Source organism: Sminthopsis crassicaudata, chromosome 5 (assembly GCF_048593235.1).
Source record: "Sminthopsis crassicaudata isolate SCR6 chromosome 5, ASM4859323v1, whole genome shotgun sequence".
Taxonomy (NCBI): domain Eukaryota; kingdom Metazoa; phylum Chordata; class Mammalia; order Dasyuromorphia; family Dasyuridae; genus Sminthopsis; species Sminthopsis crassicaudata.
Window position 1 is genome coordinate 154,883,242 of NC_133621.1, and position 14,033 is coordinate 154,897,274.

Below are 14,033 nucleotides of genomic sequence, written 5' to 3' on the forward strand. Positions count from 1 at the left end.
CATTTTCTTCTATTTTTTCACCTTTTGACTTCTTATTTTCTCATCAAGACATTAATTTCCACTTGCCCATTTAAGGAATTATTTTCTTCAGTAAAATTTTGTACCTCATTTTCTATTCTACAAATTCTGTTTTACACTTTTTTGGGCCACATTGTAAATTCTTTTTTCATAATTTTCTTGCATTATTCTCACTTTTTTTTTTTCCTTTCCTCAGGTTTTCCTCTATTATTGTTTTCTTTAATTCTTTTGGGAAGTTTTCTTGGGCTTTGATCCAATTAGCACATTTCTTTGAAGTTTCATTTAAAGCTGTTTTTATGCTGTTTATCTTCTTCTGAGTTTATGTTTTAGTGTTTCTTGCCATCTTTTCTTTAGTCATTATTGTTTGTTCATTGTTCTATCATATTTCTTGACTTTTAATTTTATGTTAAAATTGATCTCAGTTCACTTAGGGGTGGAGAGATAATGTGCTAAGTTTCAGATTTTTTCGTGCTCCTGTTTTCAAAGCTAGTTCTTGGGAATTGGTTGGGGTGGGAAAGGATCTGCAAGTTTTTGGTTCTTCCAAGATGTTGATTCTGAAAGAAGTATGGTCACAGCTCGCCTGGTTTGCACTCTGGTCTTTTATTCAGGAAGGGATGCTGGTCTCCCCAGTCACAATTACAAATGCTTTCTGCCTCAAAACAAAACAAAACAAAACAACAACAACAACAAAAACAAACAAACAAAAAAAAAAAAAAACAAAACAAGGGTCTTTACTCCCCATTGATTGATCTTCAAGTGCTCTTTTCAGCCCCAGAAATGTGTCCTAAAACTGCATATAGGCAAAAGAGTTGCCAATCAGTGCCAGCTATACCAGTGGCAGTAAAGGGTCCCCTTTAAAATCTTTCTGACCAGTTGTATCCATTGATCCATTTGGTATATCTTGCCTGAGAGCTCCTAAAGTTGTTGCTTCTTATGTGAGTTCTGTACAATTTCTACTCTGATATCACACACTTCTCCTGCAATCTCCTAAATTTTCTTAGTCCAGAAAAAATTAATTCACCTTGATCAATTTTTTTTTTTTTTGGCTTGGCTACTCTAAAATTTGTTTGAGGATTAATTTTGATTTATTTGGAAGAAAAGGTTGAAGGAGTTCAGCTGAGTTGCCTGTAATCTGCCATCTCATATACACTTTTTACACAATATACTCTTCAAAACTGTAAAAAAAAGAATCTACTATATGCCTTTTGGGGTATGAGGAGGGGTGGAAGTATGAAGGAGAGGAAAGTAAATAAAAGGAAAAACAAATTAAAAAAAAAAAAAAAACTTTTACCCCTTCCTCCTTGATCACCATATGCCTTCACTAGACTTCCATATACATTTGCTATTTCACTTCAGTACTCTAATATACCATTGATTAGACATTATATCTAATGTTTCAAGCAGTGGAACTGCCCATAGAAGGGTGCTAGTTTTCCCCTGTGGCTATGATAAAGATTCTCTAGTTGGTTGACTTTTTTCTCTTGGCAGGTGGGGGGTGGTCTAAACTTCTTATCTGGTCTAAATTGGGTACAAACTTTGGGAAAACACCTCATCTGCACAATACTGACTTGAAGAGTTGCCTATAAAACACCTTGTTTATGCCAAAAGTGGAACTTAAACCCAGGTCTTACTGACCCAAAGACAGCTTTTATCCACTATAACATATTGCTTCTCAAGATATTGGAGAAAAAAAATAATATAGTTTTATTGTTGCAAAATACTTTCAGATGAAGCACTTTTCTTCCATAATAGTGACAAGCTTCATAGCGAGGGGAAGCAATAGGCTAAATATAAATTTAACTTTAGTGACTGCACAAGGTATACATCAAAGAAAGTGGAAAATATACTTGGAAAATACAACAGACTGGAAAACTGAGAAGTTTGCCAGTAACTTTGAAAAAAAAATCATAAAGCATTTAGCTAACCCATAACTCCAGTCTGGGACAAAAGGGATGGATGATGGACTTGTGATTTCATTGGGGTAGGGAGCTCCCAGTAAGAACCTTCTAGCAATTCAGGCCAATACCTTCTCAGTAAATTAATGTCTTAGAAAGTTGTCTAGAGCATCAAAATTTCAGTGATTTGCCCATGATCACAAAGCCAGTATGTGTCAGAGGCAGAAAGCTGTTAAAGTCAAGTTTTCTTAGCTCCAAGGCTAGCTTCCTGGCCTCTATTATACCTCCTGTAAATGTTCCTCTCTATACAATGAGGAAGATCACAAATTCAGGTTCAGTGCTGGAAGAAAATTCAGAAGTCATCTAATTTACCCCTTTAATTTTACAAAGCAGGAATATGAAATATAGGGAGTTTAAATCACTTGACTAATATTGCCCAAAAGAGGCAGCAACTGAATCCAGATTTTCCAGTCTTTATGTTCAATTCTCTTTCCCCTGTATCATGCTATCTCCCTTCATGGAGTTCTTTAAAATTTATTAGACTCAGAAAAATTAATTTTATTAAAATAAGATAATTTAGCCCAAAAATATAGCAAATAATTTACCAATACTATGTCCCTTTTCTTTTAATTCTAATCTACAATAGCAGAAAAAAGAGAAAGTCCTAGAATTCTTGAATTTAATGTTTATAAGATGAAAGTGAATGTATATTGTCAAACTCATCATCTAGCCTTTAAATAACAAAACAACTTTGGACAAATACTATCCAAATATGACATGTTTAAAGGCTGAAATCCAAGTATTATCGTGAAATTCAAGAAGAGGTCTATCATTCCTGAATTATAATGTTACAGCTCTGCCTATCATCAGTCCAAAAGTCAACTCTGAGCATAGAGAGCATCATTCTGGCCAGCCGAATGGCAAGGGTAAAGTGGACCAGTATGTATGTCCATTCTTCTTAGCCCCCACATATTTTTTTTCTTTCAGAACAGATGATTGTACACAGGTAACTAACCATCCATCATCAAGTCAAAATATGGCCTTACAAATGCTTGGATCTTTCTGACAAGGTTAATGCCCTTACCTGGAAAAATTCCATATAAAATTGGGAACAGGAGGTCGATTTTCTTCTTTCATGACCAGAAACAGGGGCTCCTCTGCCACTGCAAGTGAACTAATGCATTAGCAATTCCATTTAGCTTCCCTGACCTGCACCTAATCATCAAAGTAATGATATATTTAAGAACAGCAGCTTACAATTCGAAGCTTTTCTTTAGGACACTTGTGTTTAGTCAATTCTAGGATTTATTGCCTAAAACAGACAAGTTGGGGGAAAAGAGTTTTTAAACTCTTGCACATTTTCCTTAAATGAAAAGGATATTGATAATTAAAAGTGATATCATGCAATGATCATTGGGTTACAATCGGTGTGGAAAAACATTATGGACTAATAGATATAACACTGGGGGAGTTAAAGTTATCAGTTCCCAGCTTGCTTTTTCAAAGCATAATGGTTTCCAGTGATTTGAAAGCAGGAGATTCTTTTGGATTTCATATGTAAGAATAATAAACACTATTGCCATACTTACAACCTTTAAAAACTACAGAGCAGGTACAATGAACAGAACAAAGGACATTCACAAATTAATGGAACTTAAAGCATTTGATTTATTATAAAATCATCCTTCCCTTCCATTAACTGGTAGCAAATTAAAATGAATTTCACAGCAAAGGCTATAATTGGCTGCATCATCAATTCCAATAAAGAGAATTCTATAATTGCATAATTCATTAGTTTAATATTTACAGAGCAATAATGGAATATGTAGCATAGTATTTTGTACTATATGGAAACAATTTTTTCTTGCTCAAATCTAGAAATTTATGTATTTATTAACTTTACTTATATCTGTGTATTTATATATATAAAATCTGTGTATCTGTCTTTTCCTTTCTTTCTCTTTTTTTCTCCTTTCTTTCTTTCTTTCTTTTCTTTTTTCTTTCTTTCTATAATATATATTCTCTCCAAAGAGATCAGTGATAAAGAAAGATCTCACCTATAAATCAGTCAGTCAACTAGTATCTAATAGATTCTGGATAATGTTCTATGTACTAGTTTTACAAATAACAAGAATCAAAGAATCTCTCCTAGAATTCACATTCTACTGAAGAAGACAGATACATATATACGTGATAAAAATAAAGAAGATAAATACAAAATAAAAACAGTTAAATATGAGGGTTTGGAGGATGGAAGGGCACTAGTAATTGAAGGAATCATGAAAGGTTTCAGTTAGGTAATGATGTTTAAGATATATTTCAAAACAATGTAGGGATACAATTCATATTCATAGCACAGCTTTTACAGCTAAGAATGAAAATGAAGTAGATATTCATCAATGAAGGAATAGATGAACAAACTGCTACAACTTTAATAAAATTTTATTGAACTATAGAAAATGGATAAATTTAAGAATTCAAGAAAATCTGAGGAGATTAGACTAATTGATAAAGTTCAAAATAAGTAGAATCAAGCAAACATTCATATGACTATGATAACATAAAGGACTAAATTAACACTCAAATATATCAGAACTTAGATGAATGTAATGACCAATTTTGACTTCAGAGAAATGGTGGCCCAAAACTCCTTGCTCTTAGGAGAAAGGTGAATAAGTATATATATATATATATATATATATATATATATATATATATATATATATATATATATATATATATACATATATATATGTATATGCATATGTATATATGTATATGTATATGTATATGTATATGTATATATATGTATATGTATATATGATGGATGAATGAAACCTTTATTAATGGTTTCTTTGGTACAAAGTAGTGGGGTGCTGACTAATAGATGTGGAATGATGCATATATTATCAGTAACTATCAATGTATTGGTTTGTTTTACATAATTGTACTTAAGATTTTTTTACAAAGGAAAAACTATTGTTAATACAATGGTATGAAGGATTGACAGCAATGAAAAAAGAAGTTTCAATGAAATATTTTTAAAAGAAAATAAATTACCTTCAGAAAACTAAGTGTTAAAAAGGATAACTTATCAGTGTGTCATTTCCAAACCATAGCTGTTTCCTTTAATACATTACTAGCAATCCTGCCTAGATTCTATAGTGTTAGTCACTCAATTGAAATTTTAAATGTTAATCAATGAATGAAGATGTCAATTAATTGACAACTATTATTTGTGTCTAATGAACTTGACATTATACATTGCAACAAAATATTTAGCTGGCAGTCAGTTTGTTTGGGGGCATCTCAACATTAAATATGAATTGGCAAATTAATATAAGAAAAGTCAGTCATGTTCAGACTGAGTAGAGTTCTTATCCCTAAATACAAACCTTCTCATTCACAGCCTGACATATGGAAAAGAGTAATAAACTCTTTATCTTCTGCTGTGTTGGGTGATAAACTTTAGCAGATCTTTAGCAGAAAAATACCAAGTAGGAGAAATGGGTTGACAAATTTCACTAACTTCATACTTTTGCTTCTATTTTCATGTTATGATGCAATATCTTGTTATAAAAGACTGAAAGTGGTAGAATTTTTTCATCCTTGTCTAAAATTACACTTTGACATAGACATATGCCATAAAATCAATTTTTTTCAATTTTTTTTTGTACATTCAACTACATAGGAAAAAAAAAACAGAAGCTGATAAATAGGTCAGGTAAAACATCCTTTTTACTTATTATGGTCAACAGAATATACTATGTAGCTTAGAGAAGCAGCAAAGGAGGAATAAAATTAAGTATAATCTAAAGTTCAAGACTATATCACTTGCTTGAAGTATTCCTTTCTCTTTAAGAGAGAGCAACTCAGAAAAGTAGGCTAAACTTAATAAGGATGTATTCATTTCCCTATGTTGTTGCTCAGTCATTTTCAATCTTGTCTCACTCTTCATGACACACTGATAAGATGGCAAAACTATGAAGTAGTTTTCCATTTCCGTCTCCAGATTATTTTATAGATGAGTAAACTGAGGCAAACACACTTAAGTGACAGTCACACAGCTAGGAAGTGTCCATGGCCAGATTTGAACTGAGGAAGATAAGCTGTCCTGACTCCAGCCTTGGTATTCTACCCACTCTTCTACCTAACTACCCTCTATTGTTGTGTTATTGATGTTTGTTGTTTGTTCTTCATCAGCATGTACTTTGAAGAGGATGATGATCTTAGAGACAAGTGAATCAGTTTTAATTGAGCTAGGATTGTACAAAATCACTAGACTCACTTTCTCCTCCAGAAGTATATCCTCATGGACTAACAATATTTAGGGGAAACAGTGTAATTTAATACTTTTCTCTCTGGAGAAGAGTGGGCAACATTCCACAGGTATTTTACTCATGCTTCTCCACTTCTGAATTTAGACAACTTATGCGGATACCCATAATTTTACATCAGTAACACTCTCACTCTAAAGTAATATGTTTAGCACTAGTGTTGTATTTTACATTTACTATCAAAGAAACAAAAACACTGAGCTAAGAGGTCAGTAAACCTGAGTTCTAATCCCTGCTCTGCTATTTACTTGCTATGTGACTTTAGGCAAGTTATTTAACCATGTTTTATGCAGAAATAAAAACAAAATGATGGGGTAATATCCAAATAATTCATCATTTTTAAGTGTTACTAAACTTAAAATAAAGTTTAGATTAACTTGTATTTATCATTAATTATAAGGCTCTATATATACCTTTTAAACAAAAATAGAATATTGGATGATTTTTATTGACTTGTAAACTATTTGAACCAGAAAATAGTGGGCAGTTTGTTCTTAGAAATACAGAGAGAGAAAGAACTTTATCAATTACATGAAAAGGCTCTTTATATTTCCAAGTGCATATTTAATGAACTGCTATTAACATAAGACTGGCCAGCCAATTTTGCCTCTTTGTTTTTAAAATTCTTAATCAAGCTTCATTCTGTGATTCTACACTTATTTCCAATTAGTTAGATATTTCCTGCCTAGTGATGGGAGGCTTCCTTATCATAGTTTCAAAAATTGATAGCCAGTCCTGGCTTCAAATCAAACCTCTGACCTCCACATCACCATGTACCTTATTCAACAAAGGTTCAGAGGATTTCAATCTCAGAGGATTTCTTTAAGCAGTATAACTTTCCTCTTCCCATAAAACTTTTAAATGCTCATTGCCCAGCTTCCCTGGGAATATGTCTCAGTGATCTAATACATGTTTTAAGTTGGAAATGAAATGATTGAGCATTTTATGAGAGATAGAATATTAATAAACACAACTGATACTCCCATATTTAGAGCTAAGTGATTTCTACAAACACAAATTAGAGTTCTTTTATATTTAATTGCTCCACTTTGGCCAAGGTGACCTACACCAACCTGAAAATCCTCTGAGAATATTTCCAAGTTGTATTTTTCAGTAAATTGCAAAAACCAGTGCTGGATCCTCTTTATGATAGATCTATACAAGGAAGAATACTATTTCTGTTAGCTAACTATATATTTTTAGAAAACTGCATATTTTGTCTAATGTTTTAATATATAGAACAGTGAGATGACAAATGTCTTTGATGCAGTGTACATGTTTCAAATAAATTCAATCTTCTTTTGATCAAATTCCCAAAAAACTGTTCTCTTACAATATTTAATTGCTAATGTATACCTTTAATTCTATGCTTCATAAAACCAGGAACATTTCACAGAGTAAAAATCTTTCTCTAATTTTTTTAAACAAGGGGAAAAGCATTTTGACTTTGCTTTTAAAGAAGAAAAAAGGAGCTAAGAATCTGAAAGCAAAAAGTGATTTTATACTCATCTAAATTATTGCATATATATTTTTCCAGATAAAGAAATAATGCCCAGAAATATATTTCAAGGTGAATCAAATTAGATCACAGATTTCAAGTCTGAAGAGACCTTTTATTTGCCCAAGGACATATAAGTGTCCAGGCAGAGGAAGAATTGTATTTAAGCCTTTATTGAATACAAAGAGCCAATTCTTAGCACCTAGAGATAGCTAAGTAACAGAGTGGAAAAACCTCTGAGCCTAAAGCCAGAAATACCTGTATTCAAATCCAACTTCAGACACTTTGTAACTATGTGACCCTATATAATTCACTTAACTTCTGTCTGCCTCAGTTTCCTCATGTGTAAAATGGAGATAATAACATCATCTAATTTCCAGAGTTAGGTTGTAATAAGGTTTAATAGAATAATATTTCCAAGTCTTGGGATCTAGCACGTAGTAGGAGATTAACAAAAGCTTGTTTCCTGCAGTTCCTTCAAAATCCAAAGCTCTTTCTACTACCACACCTTGGTATATTCTTGGTATTTTCTTGCCCGTTTAGACAGAAGCAGGACATGAACCTTGCTCTCCCAACTTCTGTTTCTATTACACCATAATAAAGAAGGCATTATTTTGAATGACCAAAAAGATTAGATTCCACTTCAAAGATTTGAAGTCAGGAGAGGGTAATAGGTCAGTAAGTCCTATGAAAAGGGTTTCCCATCTGTAACAATGAATGAAAAATGAATGAAGTCATTAAATTTTTGAAGTATTAAAACTGAAAAGTGAGAAAAGAGATAATTCAATCCCACTTTTACTCACATACTTTCCCTAACATCTTTCCCCATGAATTTTTTTTTCACATATTGTGAGACTCAAAAGGTTAAGAAAAGGGATTGTCAACATACTTTGCTCCCTTATCCTGGCTTCTTTTCCTCCCCTTCTTAGAGACATCAACTACTGCTACCAGTAGAAGCTTGTATAATTAGAGTATCCTTTGTCCTTGCCAGGGCAAACAGAAGATTAAATTAATGTAGAAGCCTCATTGTTTGCCACTGGCTGGGACAGGAGCAGGAACATTTTAGTCATTTTGAACTTATTAAGTTCTCCCTTATCTTTCTTCTCCTGTCTTATTTCTTCATTCCCTGGCATAGACCTACACTTTCCACAGATTCTCAGGCAACCTTCCCAATTTTTAATTATTTTCTCTGTTACACATACTGAGAATTATTGAAGACATACTTTATATCCTATGTAATTTTGTTAACATTTTTGTATTGTGCTAGGGGGAAAAAAGGAAAATTAAAAGTTACTAGGAGTGGCAGAAAATCTAGATTTTTTCTTTCTCCCAGTAATGTTCTCTTGTCCCTAGTTCTGAACTGGAAATATAAAAAGAAACTACAAAAAATCTGAAATTTAGTCAGCAGAATAAGCATTCAGCTACATCATGGATTGAGTACTAGACATGGAGACAGAACAACTGAGTTAAATTCTGCCTCATCCTTGCTAAGTGATCCTTAATAAGTCATTTAACTTGTGTCTGGTTCAGTTTCCTTATCTATAAAATGAGGAGAATAATAGAAACTACTTCCCATATTTGTTGTGAGAATAAAATGAGAATATTTCTAAAGAGCTTTGCAAACTTTAAAGAGCTATATAAATGTTATTTAACCTTATTATTTTTGTTGATATTGTTTACAGGAAACACACTTAAAGCAGGGGGATACATACAGAGTAAAGGTAAAAGGTTGGAGTAGAATCTATTACGTTTCAGGTAAAGCCAAAAAAGCAGGAGTTGCCATCCTTATCTCAGATCAAGCAAACTCAGAAATTGATCTAATTAACAGAGATAAGGAAGGAAACTATATCCTGCTAAAAGGTAGCATAGACAATGAAGCCAAATCAATACTAAACATATATGCACCAAGTGGTATAGCATCTAACTTCCTAAAGGAAAAGTTAAGAGAGTTGCAAGAAGAAATAGACAGCAAAACTATAATAGTGGGAGATCTCAACCTTGCACTATCAGAATTAGATAAATCAAACCACAACATAAATAAGAAAGAAATTAAAGAGATAAATAGAACATTAGAAAAACTAGGTATGATAGACCTTTGGAGAAAACTGAATGGTAATAGAAAGGCATATACTTTCTTCTCAGCAGTTCATGGAATCTATACAAAAATTGACCATATATTAGGACATAAAGATCTCAAAATTAAATGCAGGAAGGTAGAAAAAGTAAATGCCTTCTTCTCAGATAACAATGCAATAAAAACTACATTCAATAAGAAGTTAAGGGTAAATAGACCAAAAAGTAATTGGAAATTGAATAATCTCATCTTAAAGAATGACTGGGTGAAACAGCAAATTATAGAAACAATTAATAATTTCACCCAAGATAATGACAGTGATGAGACATCATACCAAAATCTGTGGGATGCAGCTAAAGCAGTAATAAGGGGAAATTTTATATCTTTAGAGGCTTATTTGAACAAAATAGAGAAAGAGAAGATTAATGAATTGGGCCTGCAACTTAAAAAGCTAGAAAAAAGACCAAATTAAAAATTCCCAACCAAAAACTAAAATTAAAATACTAAAATTAAAAGGAGAAATCAATAATATCGAAAGTAAAAAAACTATTGAATTAATAAATAAAACCAAGAGTTGGATTTATGAAAAAACCAATAAAATAGATAAACCTTTGATAAATCTGATCAGAAAAAGAAAAGAGGAAAATCAAATTGTCTTACAAATGAAAAGGGGATCTTTCCACCAATGAAGAGGAAATTAGAGAAATAAAAAGGAGTTACTTTGCCCAACTTTATGCTAATAAATTTGATAACTTAAGTGACTTCCTCCAAAAATATAGGCTTCCTAGATTAACATAGGCAGAGGTAAACTGCTTAAATTGTCCCATTTCAGAACAAGAAATAGAACAAGCTATTAATCAACTCCCCAGGAAAAAATCCCCAGGACCAGATGGATTTACATGTGAATTCTACCAAACATTTAAAGAACAATTAGCCCCAATGTTATATAAACTATTTGAAAAAATAGAGGATGAAGGAGTCCTACCAAACTTCTTTTATGACACAGACATGGTACTGATACCTAAACCAGGTACATCGAAAACTGAGAAAGAAAACTATAGACCAATTTCCTTAATGAATGTTGATGCTAAAATCTTAAATAAGATATTAGCAAAAAGACTTCAGAAAATCATCCCCAGGATAATACACTATGATCAAATAGTATTTATACCAGGAATGCAGGGCTGGCTTAATATCAGGAAAACTATTAATATAATTGACCATATCAATAATCAAATTAATAAAAAACATATGATCATCTGAATAGATGCAGAAAAAGCATTTGATAAAACCCAGCATCCATTCCTACTAAAAACACTTGAGAGTATAGGAATAAATGGACTATTCCTTAGGATAGTCAGGAGAATATATTTAAGACTGTCAATAAGCATAATATGTAATGGAGATAAACTGGAACCTTTTCTAGTAAGATCAGGAGTGAAACAAGGTTGCCTACTATCACCATTACTATTCAATATTATATTAGAAATGCTAGCCTCAGCAATAAAAGTAGAGAAAGAGATTAAAGGAATAAGAGTAGGTAATGAGGAAATCAAACTGTCACTCTTTGCAGATGATACGATGGTATACTTAGAGAACCTCAGAGATTCTAATAAAAAGTTATTAGAAATAATTCACAACTTTAGCAAAGTTGCTGGATACAAAATAAATCCACATATATCCTCAGCATTTTTATACATCACCAACAAAATGCAACAGCAAGAGATAAAAAGAGAAATTCCATTCAATACAACTGTCGAGAGTATAAAATATTTAGGAATCCATCTACCAAAGGAAAGTCAGGAATTATATGAGCAAAATTATGAAACACTTGCCACAAAAATAAAGTCAGATTTAAATAATTGGAAAGACATTCAGTGCTTGTGGATAGGCCGAGCGAATATAATAAAGATGACGATACTCCCCAAACTAATCTATTTATTTAGTGCTATACCATTTTAATGACCTAGAAAAAATAACAACAAAATTCATATGGAAGAATAAAAGGTTGAGAATTTCAAGGGAATTAATGAAAAAAAAAAGTCAGATGAAGGTGGCCTAGGTATACCTGATCTAAAGCTATATTATATAGCAGCTGACACCAAAAACATTTAGCATTGGCTAAGAAATAGACCAGTCGATCAGTGGAACAGATTAGGTACAAAGGACAAAGAAGGGTACAATTATAGCAATCTAGTCTTTGACAAACCCAAAGATACCAACATTTGGGATAAAAATTCATTATTTGAAAAAAAAAAAACTTGGGAAAACTGGAAATTAGTATGGCAGAAATTAGATATGGATCCACATTTAACACCACATACCAAGATAAGATCAAAATGGGTCCATGATTTAGGCATAAAGAATGAGACCATAAATAGGTAAGAGGAACAGAGGATAGTCTACCTATCATATCTGTGGAGGAGGAAGGAATTTATGACCAGAGGAGAACTAGAGATCATTATTGATCACAAAATAGAAGATTTTGATTACATCAAATTTAAAAGTTTCTGTACAAACATAACTAATGCAAACAAGATTAGAAATGAAGTAACAAATTGGGAAAATATTTTTACAGTTAAAGGTTCTGACAAAGGCTTCATTTCCAAATTATATAGAGAACTGACCCTAATTTATAAGAAATCAAACCATTCTCCAATTGATAAATGGTCAAAGGATATGAACAGACAATTCTCAGATGATGAAATTGAAACTATATCACTCATATGAAAGAGTCTCAGATGATGAAATTGAAACTATATCCACTCATATGAAAGAGTGTTCCAAATCACTACTGATCAGAGAAATGCAAATTAAGACAACTCTGAGATACCACTACACATCTGTCAGATTGGCCAAGATGACAGGAACAAATAATGATGAATGTTGGAAGGGATGTGGGAAAACTGGGACACTAATGCATTGTTGGTGGAGTTGTGAAAGAATCCGGCCATTCTGGAGAGCAATCTGGAATTATGCCCAAAAAGTTATCTAAATGTGCATACCCTTTGACCCAGCAGTGATACTACTGGGCTTATATCCCAAAGAAATACTAAAGAGGGGAAAGGGAACTGTATGTGCCCAAATGTTTGTGGCAGCTCTTTTCGTAGTGGCTAGAAACTGGAAAATGAATGGATGTCCATCAATTGGAGAATGGTTGGGTAAATTATAGTATATGAAAGTTATGGAATATTAATGCTTTGTAAGAAATCAGTAGCAGGTTGAATACAGAGAGGTTTGGAGAGACTTACATGAACTGATGCTGAGTGAAATGAGCAGAACCAGAAGATCACTATACACTTCAACAACAATACTTTATGAAGATATATTCTGATGGAAGTGGATATCTTCAACATAAAGAAGATCCAACTCACTTCCTGTTGATCTATGATGGACAGAAACAACTACACCCAGAGAAGGAACACTGGGAAAGGAGTGTAAACTGTTGACACTACTGTCTACCTACCCAGTTTACTTATACCTTTGGAATCCAATTCTTAACATGCAACAAGAAATTTGGATTTACATACATATATTGTATCTAGGTTATACTGTAACACATGTAAAATGTATGGGATTGCCTGTCATTTAGGGGAGGGAGTAGAAGGAGGGAGGGAAAAATTTGGAAAAATGAATACAAGGGATAATGTCATAAAAATTACTCATGCATATATACTGTCAAAAAATTTTATAATTATAAAATTTTAAAAAATGACATGTCCTGGGGAAAGTAGTATGTTATATGATCCAGGATCACAAAGCTACTAATTACTAGAGATATAATTTTAATTCAGGTCTTTCTGAATCAGTACAGCGGTCTCTCTCCACAATTCCATGATGATTTTAGTTTAAATAAATAATTCTGAAAAAAATAGCAACAAAATTATTTTGATATAGTTTTTCACAATCTATAAATTCAAGATAGATATATGCTTATATGCCACAAAATTCAAAAGCAGGAAGCTACCTGTTGCCATGGGACCTAAATTAAGTCAGTGCTAACATGTATATGACTGACTTTTGCACATTTAAAATTCTGTGACTAATCGACTTCATTTCACACAAAGGGGCATAGTAATCATAAAAGAATAAGCAAAACTCTGAAATCAGAAATCTTACTGGTGATTTTCATATGCATTACTTAGGCAAATAGTTAACCCCATGCTTCAGTTTTCTTTTCTATGAAGTAGAGAGATCAAATTGGAGACACT

At 32.5% G+C, this 14,033-nt stretch overlaps 1 protein-coding gene across 1 annotated transcript in view; it reads right to left on the reverse strand.

The window, feature by feature from the left end:
* SEMA3E (semaphorin 3E) overlaps positions 1 to 14,033 on the reverse strand; it is a 352,963-nt gene that overhangs the window by 175,174 nt on the left and 163,756 nt on the right. The gene's annotated exons all lie outside the window — the stretch shown is intronic.